Here is a 14,285-nt window from a genome sequence, read left to right on the forward strand (position 1 = left end):
CTACACTTATAAATGCGGTCTCTTAACAAATTTTGGTCTTAAAATGGGCTCTGTTCATTATTTTTTGTCTCAACTGGACTCTGATAATATTTGAATTTCCTCCATAAGAACTCTTTAAGAACGGAGGTGTAAGTAAAACTCTGAGATATTTTGGTCTCAAAGTAGACTCTGACTAATTTTCGGTCATTAGGGGACTCTGTTAAATTTCGGTCTTACAGCTGAACTCTGTCTTATTTTGGTCTGCAACTGGTCTCTGACGAATTTCTGTCTACAACTGGACTCTGAGGAATATTGGTCTCAAAGTAGACTGTTAATATTTTAGTCTAAAATGGTCTCTGTCATATTTATGGTCTCAAAGTGGACTCTAACGAATTTCGGTTTTCAAATGGATTCTGCCTTAATTTTCTGTTATGAACTGGACTCTGACTAATTTTGGTCTTTTAATTGGGCTCTGACTAATTTCAGATTTCTACTGGTCTCAAAATAATTTAGGTCTTTTACTGGTCTCTGACAATATTTGGGTCTAAACTCATGTCTCATTTCGGTCTTATATGGTCCTTGAAATTATTTGGGTCTAAAATAATCTCTGTCAAATTTCGGTAAATTTCGGTCCTCAAATGGTCTCTGAATAATTTTCTGTCTTTCACAGGTGAAATGGGTAAGTAATAGTCACGGCTAAGATGTCTGCTTTCCTTAACAAAACTTCTATGACAATATTATCTGAAAATAGTATCTTTTTTTTTAATAATTTCGGTCTTAAACTCGTAAATAAACTCCTATGAACTCCCCCTCTGAAATATTTTCATAAAACTGAACTCTGAAATTTTTTTAATTTCCCCCATAAGAAACCTTTAAGACTTTAGCGGCCTCTTTCTCCTCGAATTTTCTCCATAAGAAACCTTTAAGACCTTAGCGGAACTTTTCGCCTTGAATTTCCCCCATAAGAAACCTTTAAGACCTTAGCGGAACTTTTTGCCTCGAATTTTCCCCATAAGAAACCTTAAACTCCAAATCGCCCCCTTTTCCAAAAAACAAAAAGGGGCCCATACGCCGCCATCCCTACTACTACCATAGATGGTGGTACAGACTATAGACCCGTTGGTCTGTGTCACCACAGATGGTGGTACAGACTGTAGACCCGTTGGTCTGTGTCACCACAGATGGTGGTACAGACTGTAGACCCGTTGGTCTGTGTCACCACAGATGGTGGTACAGACTATAGACCCGTTGGTCTGTGTCACCACAGATGGTGGTACAGACTATAGACCCGTTGGTCTGTGTCACCACAGATGGTGGTACAGACTATAGACCCGTTGGTCTGTGTCACCATAGATGACACATGCTGTCCTGCAATAGGTGCATAGTTACCAATACTCTCTGAAGTGTTGTAACAAACTCAGCTGTCATAAGTATCTCGGCTGTCATCTAGTTAGAACATATTTCTATATAGATTTAAGATTATTAATCATTAGCCTGAAGAGTGAAGAAAATATATAATAAAGCTTGATAAGTCTCGATCATCATGCTTTAATATGTCTACAATATTTGTGGATTCTAAGCTAATTTCGCTTCATTTAGTGACGTATCGTTGAATGCTTTATAAACATGTGTGAACCTGGTGAGCAAATAATTGTTTCTCTGCTGACCTCCAAACACAACATCGTGACATAATGGTCTTGGTCTTTGACTTAATTGAGCTCACCAGCCCTTGCAGAGATGTGAATTCATAATATTCATTGGAGCTTTTTATCGTAAAATTACAGAACTTTATCGTTCAGTATTCTCAGGAATGTAGAAGATGGAATTTTAAGAATTAAAAGTTTCCTTATCATCCATTTCTGATTTAAGGTAAATATTACTTCAAGGAAAAAGGTGTCGATCATATATAAAATATAAAAATATAACAAAGATTTGTCCATATTGTAGAGGCTGCCGGGATGTGAGCTCTTCCTCAATGTAAAGTGATTACATCGAGACACCAAGCCCATTCACACACCACCTGGATTTCTAGATACTTGTGATGGTCTGAAAGCATTTTAAGCTCCAGTAATAGTCTACATGTAAACTAGCATGTAAACCTTTGTCCTAAACAAACAGTAGTCTCAAATTAGTGTGGGATTTTTTTTTTACCGACTCTCAAAAATAAGGTACTAACTAGTCACTATGATACTGTGGTTTTCTTCTTGGGGTAGTGGACTGTATCTATTTAGTGGGCCAGTCAGAGGCTTAGGGCCCGCGCAGGAATATCCCTGCAAAAAAAAAAGTATCTATTCTATGTACTCACCTAATTGTACTCACCTAATTGTGCTTGCGGGGGTTGAGCTTTGGCTCTTTGGTCCCGCCTCTCAACTGTCAATCAACTGGTGTACAGATTCCTGAGCCTACTGGGCTCTATCATATCTACATTTGAAACTGTGTATGGAGTCAGCCTCCACCACATCACTTCCTAGTGCATTCCATTTATTAACTACTCTGACACTGAAAAAATTCTTTCTAACGTCTCTGTGGCTCATCTGGGTACTAAGTTTCCACCTGTGTCCCCTTGTTCGTGTCCCACCCGTGCTGAAGAGTTTGTCTTTGTCCACCCTGTCAATTCCCCTGAGAATTTTGTAGGTGGTTATCATGTCTCCTCTTACTCTTCTGTTTTCCAGGGATGTGAGGTTCAGCTCCTTTGGCCTTTCCTCGTAGCTCAATCCTCTCAGTTCCGGGACGAGCCTGGTGGCATACCGCTGAATCTTCTCTAACTTTGTCTTGTGTTTAACTAGGTATGGACTCCAGGCTGGAGCTGCATACTCCAGGATTGGTCTTACATAAGTGGTATACAGGGTTCTGAAAGATTCCTTACACAAGTTTCTGAAGGCAGTTCTTATGTTGGCCAGTCTAGCATATGCCGCTGATGATATTCTTTTGATGTGGGCCTCTGGGGACAGGTTCGGTGTGATATCAACCCCCAGATCCTTCTCTCTATTTGATTCTTGCAGGATTTCCCCTCCCAGATGATACCGTGTGTTCAGCCTCCTGCTCCCTTCGCCTAATTTCATCACCTTACACTTTCCAGAGTTGAACTTCAGCAGCCATTTTCTAGACCATTCCTCCAGTTTATCCAGGTCATCCTGTAGTCTCTGTCTATCTTCATCCGTCTTGATTCTTCTCATAATTTTTGCATCATCAGCAAACATCGAGAGGAATGAGTCTATACCCTCTGGAAGATCGTTCACATATATTAGAAACAGGATGGGTCCAAGTACTGAGCCCTGTGGGACTCCGCTGGTGACATCTCGCCACTCTGATGTCTTCCCCCTCACCGTTACTCGCTGTTTCCTGTTGCTTAAGTACTCCCTTATCCACTGGAGCACCTTCCCTTTTACTCCTGCCTGTTGCTCCAACTTTTTTAACAGCCTTTTATGGGGTACTGTGTCAAAGGCTTTTTGGCAATCCAGGAAAATGCAGTCGGCCCACCCTTCTCTTTCCTGCCTAATTTTCGTTGCCTGGTCATAAAATTCTATTAAACCTGTGAGGCACGATTTACCATCTCTGAACCCATGTTGGTGGTGCGTTACAAAGTTATTTCCCTCCAGATGCTCTACGAGCCTTTTCCTCACGATCTTCTCCAGCACCTTGCATGGTATACAAGTTAAGGAAACTGGCCTGTAATTCAGTGCCTCTTGCCTGTCACCCTTTTTGTATATTGGGACCACGTTAACTGTCTTCCAACTTTCTGGTAAGTCTCCTGTTTCCAGTGACCTGTTATACACCATAGAGAGTGGCACACTTAGTGCTTCTGCACCTTCCTTTAGTATCCATGGTGAGATTCTATCAGGCCCAACAGCCTTTGTCACATCTAGCTCCAGCAGACACCTTTTGACCTCATCACTGGTGAGGTCAAATTCCTCCAAGGTTGCTTGGTTTGCCGCCTCCTCATTTAGTGCAGGGGCTTCTCCTTGTTCTATTGTGAAGACCTCCTGGAATCTCTTGTTGAGTTCTTCACACACCTCCTTGTCATTCTTTGTGTATCTGTTCTCCCCTTTCCGCAGCTTCATCACTTGTTCCTTCACTGCTGTTTTCCTCCTGATATGGCTGTGGAGCAGCTTTGGTTGGGTCTTGGCTTTACTCGCGATGTCATTTTCAAACTGTCTCTCTGCTTCCCTCCTCACTCTGATGTACTAATTTCTGGCCCTCTGGTATCTCTCCCTGCTCTCTGGTGTTCTGTTATTTCTGTAGTTTCTCCATGTTCTTTTACTCAGTTGTTTCGCTACCTTACATTCCTGGTTGAACCATGGGTTTTTCTGTTGTTTTTCGTTTTTCCCCTTTTGGACGGGGATAAACCTGTCTGCAGCTTCCTGGCACTTTTGGGTGACAATATCCATCATGACCTGCACATTCTTGTCTCTAAGTTCTGTTTCCCATGGTATTCCCCTGAAGAAGTTCCTCATCTCGTCATATTTTCCTCTTCGGTAATTCAGTCTTTTCCCCTCCACTCCCATCCTTGGATAGGTTATCCCTACCTCCACCAAGTACTCAAAGGTCAGTACACTGTGGTCACTCATTCCTATGGGGGCTTCAACTTTGACTTCCCTTATTTCTGACTCATTCAGGGTGAATATTAAGTCGAGTCTAGCTGGTTCATCATTGCCTCTCATTCTTGTGGGTTCCTTGACATGCTGGCTCAGAAAATTCCTTGTTGCCACTTCCAAGAGTTTAGCTCGCCACGTATCTGCACCACCATGTGGGTCCCCATTCTCCCAGTCTATGTGTTCCCTAAGTGGTTCAGTTTTCAGTTATCCAGCAGGAATGGTGCTGCCTTCCATTAACCTGTGCGAATGAAAGTCTCCACTTACCACTTGGTAAAAAGGAATAATATATATATATATATATATATATATATATAATGCAGCTAGCACTGATACGGTTACAAGTAATTTTAGCCAATCCCTTTGATCTGGTATCTTGCCACATATGAATTGTATTATAAACAATGACAAGATTCTTTCATGCTGTGAATTTATTGCACATGTATACTTTTATTTGTCTTTAAGCAGTTGCAATATATCAAATATTTGTCAAACATTGACTAACCTAGTTAGTATATTTTTATTTTAGTAGCAAGTAATTTACTTAGGTGAGCTCGTAAGTTCATGATTATAACCACACCTGCAATATAATGGGGTTAGTGGCACAAAAAGGCATTGGATCCAATCTCTAGTTACTACACTACCAACCTTCTCTTATTTTATTAGGATGCAGGTATGGAGCTTTGTCTTCTTATACAAAGATTTTACCCTCTTGTAAGGCCAGAGCTTGTAGTGCAACAACCTGTCCTCTTAAAAAGAACGTCGCTTTTGGCCGTTTACCCGTATGGCCGAATTTGGACGTAATTTGAAAATAAAAAAATATGAAAATAAATTTGGGATTTTTTTTTCAACAACAGTAAGTTAAGGGTCCTCTGATAGGTTAGGTGGGCAGGAAATTCTCATAAAGTTTCAAAACGTTATGAAAAACGTTAATTTAAAGTGTCCTCTTATAACCTCTGCGCGTACGCCGGACTCAAATAGAAAACGAAACAGAACGTCACTTTTGTGAGTCGATTTCATTTCAAATTACGTCCAAATTTGGCCATAGTGCGCATACGAGCGAAAAGTGACGTTAAAATTAAGAGGACGGGCTGGTTATTCACTACTAATGTTGATTTGGTGTTGTTGACTCTGTCGTGTTCTGGTTACAGGCGTCAGATGTTTCTAACCCTCCACTCACAGTTTATGGGAAGACACACACTTATTTCATTAAAATAGTGTCTTAATGTTTATACACATTTATGTACAGTTAGCACCACCATCCAGGTCGACGGATGATGAACAGCTACACATAAAGCAGCTTGAACATTGTGGAGTGTTGTTGAGGTGGTCGAGTGTTGTTTACTCAGTGAGGGAGGGTGGTGACAAGGCTGTGGTGTCAGTGTCCACACTCCTCTCACAGTGGCAAGACACACTTATCACTTTAAATAGTGTCTTGCTGTTTATGCAAATTGTACGTGCAGTTTACACCACCATCCAGGTCCACTGATGTTAAACGGCTGTAAATAAAGCAACTTGAACAACCATGGAGTTGTTGTTGATTTAGGGGTGACGACGATCGTGGGATCGGATGCGCCCCGACGTACCCGTGATGGGTTAATCGCGAAGCCCGGAAAGGTGAAACGCCAAGCAAATTGCAAAACGAGTGACGCCAATCACTAAAAACTAATATGCCTCGCGGCAAAGAAACACGCAGACGGGCGGAGAAAACCAGGTAGCAAAACCAAAACTCGACCCCCAATTAAAACGCAAAAAGTCATCCAGTATATTCTCTGGCAGAGCAAAAGCCGGCCGCCCACCATGACTGAGGGCACACCAGGAGCCCACCAAGACCCACCAACCCCCGGCACCTCTCGGCCAATCCGGCCCCCGAACACCGTCACCCCGCCGGGAGAACCAGCCAGTACACGCCAAAAAAATCTATCAACAATCCCGTGACCCAAGGCGATATGTGCGCCAGGCGTCGTACAATCGGACCGTTGAATAGGGATGCCAAACGGCAGTAGCAAAGCCAAAACGCGAAAACAAGACGTGAACAGGCGGCTCCCAGACAGAGGTGGTGTCCAGACGTCTACTCGGCGTCAAGGCTGAACAAGGGAGTCCCCATGAGGTGGTAGCGTGTTTATTAAAGTGTCAGCATCTGGACACACATGCAAATCTATCCTAAGGCGAGTATCATTGCATTGCTTCTTTTAATGATCCATTTAAACTATCGTTAACCAAATGTATTTGGCTAAACAAATATTTCTTAAGTATATGTATTTATTTTGAAGTATTACTATGGTATGCTTATAGCTGTTAGATGCAATTACATTTTCTGATATGGATTCATTTATAGAGGCCTTCCTGGGATGGTGAAGATCACAAAATGGTCGTATTATGCTGACTTGACACTCTCGGTTTCGAGAGAGCTTGGCCTGTTCTGTGAATAGCCATGCCTGGCCCATATGCTTTCATAAACCATGTACTCAGACATGTCATGCTATAATTTTGGTGGAAATTTTTCCACATTTAGAACCTTATTGTATTATAATCGTTGATTTAAAATACACAAAACCTATTGTTAATTCGTTTTTTTAAACAGTCTGAAGCCTAAGTTTTCTTTTAATTTAAATTCTAGAGGATACTCATACTATTCGATTCCATATTTCACGCATGGAACAATAATACACTGGTTTAACTTAATCTAAACGAACGTAAACCTTACATTACTATAGATGGGGAGTACATAATAGCAATAATGGCATAATGGTTCCAAAGGGATTACCTTGATTGTTGCCGCCGAAGGCGCCTAGTTTATTGTGCACCCCATACTCATCCTGTGAGCGGTAGCGCAAAAGCATTACAGAGGGCACAATAGGTCTTTATCAGACCTCATCTTAGATTATTACATAAACAATTTCTTCAATCCTTCACACCTTATAGATACAATGTCAGCTAGTTACAGAGAAAGTGCTATTACAAGAGCTACATCTTTACAGTAAGTAATCATACATTAATGGTAGGTCTTGTCGTTAATACATAATAGTTTGGCCAATGGGGATATTACAGAGTCATAGGGAAGCTTCTGTTTATTATTAGTCCTCACAATACACTACTTGTTTCTGAATCTCATATGTCGTTCATCTACTGGAAGCGAAATATGGATACAGTGCAAGGATTTCAGGTAATTTATCCATGGTAATAAGATAGGTTGCCATATCATACAGAGTGAGCTTAGATTTATCTCTAAAAGGCTCAATTTTACAACAATCCAAGATATAGTGTTCGAGTGTGTGTCCCTGCCTATGTCCACACACTTTACACTTTACTTCATCTAGATCCCTATACAAGCCGAACTGCCAGAGATACTTGTAGCCAAGTCTTATACGAGCTGTGTGGGTACATACATCCTGAGGACAGGTTGCTGCTGCTGTACCAAATTGACTGTACGTAAATGATTGTAAATCTTGGAAACCCAATTAAACTAATGCTCCTCTCTCCCTATTTCAGACAGAGAACAAGAGTTAAAGAGAAGACAGAATGAACGTCGAGGTGTTGGTGGTGCTGACCGTAGCCCAGGTGGAGCTGACCGTAGCCCAGGTGGAGCTGACAGTAGCTTTGGTGAGACTCTCATCTCTATATTGACATTTGGGTAGTGAGGTGCCTCGATGACTGCACACTACTACAATGGACATCACAATGTACCCGTGGACGTCACACTACACCAGTGGACGTCACACTACGCCAGTGGACGTCACACTTCACCAGTGGACGTCACACTACACCAGTGGACGTCACACTACACCAGTGGACGTCACACTACACCAGTGGACATATGCTCCTTCCTGCCACCTTCTTTGCAAGATTTTCCATTTCGCCCCTACCCTGACGTCCATGGCCACCACTCCCCCCCCCCACTAACGTCTACTGCAAGACTTAACTGAACCTGCTCCTAATCCACCCTAGTGTCATGTGCCTTAGTGTTTCTCCTTTGTCTATTTCTTGTTCTCGGTTCTTAACTTTGTCTACTTTTCAATGGAATATTCATGGCTTCTAAGCCAATTTTCATGAACTTTAACTTACGATATCACAATTTTCTCTGCTCTATATCTGTCTCTGAGCGCCGAGGCTTGGCATTCGTCCTGGTAATTTTCACGGTTATTCCTTTCTTTCCTCCCGTCCAGCTTTTGCTGGGACCTCTCCTAGCTCTACTGCTCTCTTGATCTGGATTGATTTTTCCATTGTTTCTCTACTTTTTCAGATAAACATTTATTCCTCTGCCAGTCGTGTTTTTCTACGCAAATGCTACACTATCTGATCCATTTCCACCCCCTGCATTTTCCTCTTTCTCCTTTCAATCTTAGATGACTTTGGGTCTCTTTTCAGAGCCTGTGCTCCATTTAGATAATTTTAACAGTCGGCATGTTTTCAGAGTGAAAGTCTAAGTAAAATCCACCAGTTTACAGGAGCGAACTTATCTACATGGCACAGCTTATTATATATACATATCCACAACGATGTAACAATCAAGTAAGTTAAGGGGGCGTCTGGTTATTATAATGAAAGTTGTTCAATGTCAACCAATATTATTTTTCTAGTTGTATATGAAAAGTGCTTAAATTGTCCCAAGTTTCAGTACTGCAGCGTAAATAGAAAGGGAGTTTTTTTTTTTTTTTTTTTTTTTTGAACGTTTTTTACACATTTTCAAGTCCACACTTCAGAACACACGTTTCAGATAAAATTATTCTGTGACACTTTTCTGACACATTAGCATATAATAAAGGATTTGGGGATTTAGAATTTCCAAAACATCTTTAGTTTTCCTAATACAAATGTTCAAAGTTCCCCAAAAATTTTTTGCAAATATGGCATGTTTATTGCTATTATAAAATCAATAAATGAACTTAGAGAAAAATGAAAGCCCCCCAATGTAGAGACATGCCCTCCACATATACTGTGTAAGTTTCATGTAAATTGAATAAAAAAAGAATGAGTTTTGTAAACGTTTGTGTCAATTGAAAAAAAAACAGAAATGAATAAAGTCTAAGGTTCTAAAATCTGTGGCTGGGGTTGACATCAACCAATTTTCTCCAAAATAGGCATCCTTACAGATAGGCTTACGTACAGTCAGGTGTGTAAGTTTGATGCAAATCGCCCCAAAAAAAATGAAAAAAAAAAATATTTAAAAAAAAAAAAGAAAAAAAATCCTTTTTTTTTTTTTTTCCTTAATTTTTTTTTCCAATTAAACTAATAATAATATTTGTTTAATATATGCTATTGTGATAGCAAAGAGTTGTAGTTATGATTTCAGTTGACACTTTTGATTGATAATCGATTTTGACCATTTTTGCATAATTTTCACAACTACTTCAATATTTTTTTTCTCCCTTCCTATTTATGCTACAATGCTGAAACTTGGACCAGATGAAACACTTTTCATATAGAACTTGTCAAAAAAGTTTGATTGAAATCGAATGAGTTTTCATTTTTGCATTTTTGGACCCAGATGCCAACCAGACGCCCCCTTAACACAAGGCTAGAAGTCCTGAATCTCCTCTTCAGAGTTGAAGTCCACAAAGGCATCAAAATATGACACTACTCAGTGTTGGAGTCTCAGGGAGCCGCCAAACAGCAAATAAAATATGTCACTTCACATTTGTAGTTACAGTTTGGGAATTTTAGTGATAACACTTATTTAACTCTAATCCACACGATAATCCCCTTCTTACTTTACTGGTAAGAAGCGTGAGGGAATGGAATTCCCAGCTAGTTTTTCTAGATTATGTTAGAGTGTAGGGTGCACTCCAGTGCTCTAGAAACAATACGTTCACACACTACAAGCTCTTGTGGGGAGTGTAAAGAAAGCCCAAGCTTATGGGCTGTTCATTAAGACTACAAGGGAGTCTGTAACTGCTCTGTGAGAAGAAATACAGCGTTTAACATACTTAGATAATGTGTACAGAGCAAGGAGGTACTTGAAACTGGGGCCAACGGTTTTTTGGTGGAGGATGGGTGCTGGGCACCTCCCCCACCCTGTGTGTGACATCATCCCCAGGCCTCCCTCGCCTCCGTCACAAGTCATGTGACACGGGGAAGAGTGGTGGTTGGTAGTGGCACCTTGTAGGTGTTTGGGTGCCAAGTCCTGTGATTGGAAGTGGCATCTCATAGGCCTGTAAGGTTTCGTTCTGATTGGGCAAGACAAGGTGAGGGGGGGGTGGGGAGGCCAGTACCTTGGTGTCCTCTAACCCGCCAAAACTCAGTCTGGGATCGGCGTTGTCTGGGGCGAGGTGTCCTTGGTAGGGGTGGCCTGTCTGCCACCTCCAACACCGTTATCGCCATGTTATCATCAATTTCCTTATCCCTACGGTGATCCCGCTATCGTGGATTGTGCCTGGATCCAATTTGATCGATCGTGGGTGTTATGCGGGGGCAAATGGTTGCTCTGTGAGGGTCAAGGAGTTCCTCAAAGAATGAGAGCTCTTCACTCTCAGTCACATCAGTGTTAGGGATCCTGTAGACTGCTCCCACAGTCAAGACAGCCTCGCTACCCTTGACTCTGAAACAGGCAAATATATACTCTACAAGGGTCTCTAGATTTAATTACTTTTAAGCAAGTCAGTTCTAGTGGTAGTAAAGAGAAGTACCACCACCTCTTTGTATAGGACGACAGTTGTGAATAGCTGAGTAGTTAGGTATGTTGTAGAGTTGAGTAGTGTCCTCTTTTAACCACGTTTCAGTAAACACAACAAAAGAGAATTTGTTGTCAGCTGTTTGAATCAGGGCATTAACATAATCAAAGTGTTTGCTTAGAGATCTTACATTCAAGTTAATTACAGAAACATTGTGATTACAAGTTAAAGCATTGTTTACATCATGTGCTGTATAATACCTGTAACTTTGATCATTAAAGTGATGATTGTCATAGATACTAGATAAGAGGTTAAGGTCTGAGTCTATAATAGTTTGCATAAGAGGGCTGTTTGACAGAAAAAAACAAAAAAAAAATGTAAAAAATATCCAGATATGAAAAAAGAATATATAAAACTATACAAAAAATGAGGTAGGTCGCTTAAGGATACTTTCAGGTACACTGAAAGTAAAATTTGCACTAGAAGGCGCAGGCAAAGCCAAGAGCACAATGGAGCTAGGGTGGAGAGGCTGGGCAACCTGGGTTACAAGGGTGGAGAGGCTGGGCAACCTGGGTTACAAGGGTGGAGAGGCTGGGCAACCTGGGTTACAAGGGTGGAGAGGCTGGGCAACCTGGGTTACAAGGGTGGAGAGGCTAGGCAACCTGGGTTACAAGGGTGGAGAGGCTAGGCAACCTGGGTTACAAGGGTGGAGAGGCTGGGCAACCTGGGTTACAAGGGTGGAGAGGCTAGGCAACCTGGGTTACAAGGGTGGAGAGGCTGGGCAACCTGGGTTACAAGGGTGGAGAGGCTGGGCAACCTGGGTTACAAGGGTGGAGAGGCTAGGCAACCTGGGTTACAAGGGTGGAGAGGCTGGGCAACCTGGGTTACAAGGGTGGAGAGGCTAGGCAACCTGGGTTACAAGGGTGGAGAGGCTGGGCAACCTGGGTTACAAGGGTGGAGAGGCTAGGCAACCTGGGTTACAAGGGTGGAGAGGCTGGGCAACCTGGGTTACAAGGGTGGAGAGGCTAGGCAACCTGGGTTACAAGGGTGGAGAGGCTAGGCAACCTGGGTTACAAGGGTGGAGAGGCTAGGCAACCTGGGTTACAAGGGTGGTGAGGCTAGGCAACCTGGGTTACAAGGGTGGAGAGGCTGGGCAACCTGGGTTACAAGGGTGGAGAGGCTGGGCAACCTGGGTTACAAGGGTGGAGAGGCTAGGCAACCTGGGTTACAAGGGTGGAGAGGCTAGGCAACCTGGGTTACAAGGGTGGAGAGGCTAGGCAACCTGGGTTACAAGGGTGGAGAGGCTAGGCAACCTGGGTTACAAGGGTGGAGAGGCTAGGCAACCTGGGTTACAAGGGTGGAGAGGCTAGGCAACCTGGGTTACAAGGGTGGAGAGGCTAGGCAACCTGGGTTACAAGGGTGGAGAGGCTAGGCAACCTGGGTTACAAGGGTGGAGAGGCTAGGCAACCTGGGTTACAAGGGTGGAGAGGCTAGGCAACCTGGGTTACAAGGGTGGAGAGGCTAGGCAACCTGGGTTACAAGGGTGGAGAGGCTGGGCAACCTGGGTTACAAGGGTGGTGAGGCTGGGCAACCTGGGTTACAAGGGTGGAGAGGCTAGGCAACCTGGGTCGTAACAGTGGGAAAGATAGTAAAGAATTGAGAAGGACTCAGTATGAGTGAACATGTGCTCAGCCGAGGCAACAGGCAGCCTCGTTGTGATCGCACGTTATTACTCACATCTCTAGTCATCTGTTGTATTGACTAAGATGTTTGGCACGAGGTAGAATTGAGGATGGTTTCTCAAGTGTTAGAGGAAGATCCTAGCTGGGATTTAGTGAAATTACGAGTCCGTGTTGGGACATTGAATTCTACCTCACCCGCATCGCCATTATATGCACACCAGCACGCCCTGTGTACGAGTACCTCATGCTCGTGGCGTGTGTGCGTGTGTGCGCGCGCGCGTTCAAGAGTCCTCTACACCAGCTGTGTACGCCTGAGGGCTACACAGCCAGCCTATGCCGCTCCTCACCCTGGCAGCGGCGCCAACATCACCTCGCATCACCCTGTGGCTACACTCTGTGACTACACCGGGTCTATGCACGTGGTTATGCCAGAACCACGTGTGAGGAGTTGAGTGATGTTCAGCTTCAGTGCTTCAGCCAGTGGAGTGTGAATGAAGATGATTGTGAATGAGGAGAACCGGTAACGTGAGTACTCATAATTCTGTATTAGGTGCTGTAATGCCTCTGTATTGATGTGAAATCAGTTGCAGCTGTGGTTGTGCCAAGCGCCTGCTAGATGAGGGAAGCCAGGTGGAGAGGCGCACCAGTATTGACATCAATTAGCAGCTGTGGGAGGACACAGGCTGTCTGTAAGGACGTGAGTGTGTATGATTTACACAGGAACACAATTAGATGCATATGTGGTACAAATTGTGTGTTGACTGGCTCGGGTATTTAAACCAGTTAGTGTGGAGATTTTCCATATAAATGTTATTTTGATCTGACGATTCAATATATATCGTTCAGAGTCAAGAATTGTCATGTTGCCAGATATGTATATCATTTCAGAGGAAAGCAGCTGCAGGGCCAAGATAACATAGGGTTGGTCAAGTGACACCCTGAGGTCTGTAGTAACTGTAATTTTCTCTAGTGCAATAATTGATTTATTCGTGAGGGGGTTATAGAGTATTGTTTATTATACATTGTGCCAGGAAAATGTCCATGAGTGTTCATTGCAGGTCCAGTAATTTGTCAGACCATGGTCATGGGTGGACCGTTGACACCCCTGGTGTCTGTAATTACTGTGTCATGTGTCGTGTGGGGAGTCAGTAATTGTGATTACTGACTTAATGTGTTGTGTTGTCATTAGCATATGGGGTATGTTAATTAATCCTATGTTGTGTGTGTTTGGGCAGTGTTCAATGTATATGTATATGTTCATATTACTGCACTGGGAGCTGTGGGTGCCTGGTACTAATCTTAATTGCGAAATTAGGAGTTTTAGAGTTAATTAAGGGGTCTTTAACTAAATCAGAGGATTCACAATGTTTAATGAGGGATTGGTTACTCTGGCTAATTATGATAATTAGTGCCAGCTGTCG

General features: G+C 42.8%; 1 long non-coding RNA gene across 2 annotated transcripts in view; it reads left to right on the forward strand.

The window, feature by feature from the left end:
• LOC138358827 (uncharacterized) overlaps window positions 1–9,556 on the forward strand; it is a 30,247-nt gene extending 20,691 nt beyond the window's left edge. For both annotated transcript variants that reach the window (XR_011225565.1, XR_011225566.1), the window contains one exon: window positions 8,064–9,556. This is a non-coding gene — a long non-coding RNA (uncharacterized lncRNA). The remainder of the gene's footprint in view (window positions 1–8,063) is intronic.
• Window positions 9,557–14,285: the final 4,729 nt, after the last annotated feature.

This window comes from Procambarus clarkii, chromosome 86 (genome assembly GCF_040958095.1).
Source record: "Procambarus clarkii isolate CNS0578487 chromosome 86, FALCON_Pclarkii_2.0, whole genome shotgun sequence".
Lineage (NCBI taxonomy): Eukaryota > Metazoa > Arthropoda > Malacostraca > Decapoda > Cambaridae > Procambarus > Procambarus clarkii.